The following is a 1,649-nucleotide window of genomic DNA, read 5'->3' as shown; positions in this document are numbered from 1 at the left end:
ATGTTAAAATTATGAACTTTTGAAGTTTTAGTGTAACAATAGCATAGAGAAAGAAATCTGAAACATTTCATATTCTTTAAATTACTTTCCCAGACTCATCCTCAAATCACTGTCTGAAACCCTCACACTTCCTTAAGCTTCCATATCTTCAGACCTCAAAGCACTTTTTTTATAACCTGCATTACAGACTTTTACAACTAAGCTTTCACACTCTCAGACCTTCATAACGTGTATGTATTTACCTTAACACACTTTCTTAGACTGCCATAACTTCAGACCTATATAACTTGGTGAGTGGGAAAGGTAGAGGGTCATATAGAGGAGACAGGGTGAGCTGTAAGGGAGAAAGGGGCAGCTTGACAGGCTGCCATACCTTGACGGGCTGCCACGTGGGCAAGGCTATTGCCTCTACTGATGACGGAGGGCTCAATCTGATGTGCCTTGCAATGAACCCAGACAGTCTGAGGGGGTAAAAGAGAGGCCTTGACCACCCTGGCTATGGGCAAAGAGACCCCTTGGTGGTGGTGGTGTTCTTGTACCAGTCAGGGGCAGAGCAGATGGTGTTCCTTTGTTCATCCTAGCTTCATGCCTGGCTTGGTGTCCAAAGCTGTCTTATGCCTAGTACATATAAAAATCAAATCAAATCAAATCCAGGCAGGGCAGCACTGGAAGAGGAAGACAGTCAGACCTGCAAACTGCCATGCCACCCACAGACCTGCCCTCCAGCACATGGCACAGGCAGGCCATAGACACCACTTGTCATCATGCCACACAGAGCAGATGGAGGATGTCATCCAGGGACCCACCAGCCACATGACCAGCCTGCAGCAGGAGCCACCACAGTATGTGAGTGTGTGCTGGTCAGATGGGAGAGAAAGAGACGTCAAGCGGCTTGAATGCTATGAAGCGATGGAACTGGAGATTCTAGGGTGGAGATGGAAACCTGTTGTGAGTGGTCAGCTCTGCCGCCTGAGGCCACGATGGGGTCCAGCCAGAGCTGTCACTGAGGGACACGTCTGGGTCCATGGATACACAGCTGCAGGGGTCAAATTTCATAGCTCATATTACCATTAGAGAACATGGGGATGTCCCTGGTCGAGGCAGCCACTAGGGACCACCTGAATGCCCAGAGGCTGTGCATAACTGGCCTGCCCCTCACAGATGCAGCACTCTGAAGAGATGGCCATATCTCTCACCATGGTCAGCACTCGGGAGAGCTGCAGAGGTGTAGGTGAGCTAGCCCCACAACATAAGTAAGGGAGAGCAGACCCCACCACTCATCTGCTGTGGGGCAGCATGAATGCAGAGGTGCTGCCACCCACCTCCACAACCCCTGCCTCCTCCAGCAGGTGGGAAAGCTGCCCACAGGCTCCTGAACTCAGGAGAACTGTTCCTGACCCTCACTGGCTTCAGCACTTGGCAGAGGTGGCCCTGCATCTTGTCTGAGCAGCTCAGTAGAGCAGGGCCCTGGTGGCAGAGGGGCATGATATGGGGGGGGGGCACAAGTCAGTTGACCCCAAGGGTGTGAGCTTGGGAGAACTGGCCCCGCCACCCTTCTGCTGTGAGGTGGCCTGGACAGGGACAGATGCCCTCTGTCCCTCCCTTTGCCACCTGAGACAGCACAATAGAGCTAGCCCTGGTGGAGGGAG

At 52.4% G+C, this 1,649-nt stretch overlaps 1 non-coding gene across 1 annotated transcript; it reads left to right on the top strand.

Annotated features, from left to right (window-relative positions):
- Window positions 1–488: 488 nt before the first annotated feature.
- Window positions 489–631, top strand: LOC115065116. The gene has a single exon (XR_003844919.1). It is a non-coding gene; the product is annotated as a small nucleolar RNA SNORA48 (small nucleolar RNA).
- The last annotated feature ends 1,018 nt before the right edge of the window (window positions 632–1,649 follow it).

The sequence above is a fragment of the Mus pahari genome, chromosome 12 (assembly GCF_900095145.1).
Source record: "Mus pahari chromosome 12, PAHARI_EIJ_v1.1, whole genome shotgun sequence".
NCBI lineage: Eukaryota > Metazoa > Chordata > Mammalia > Rodentia > Muridae > Mus > Mus pahari.
This window is presented reverse-complemented; position numbering and strand designations above follow the sequence as displayed.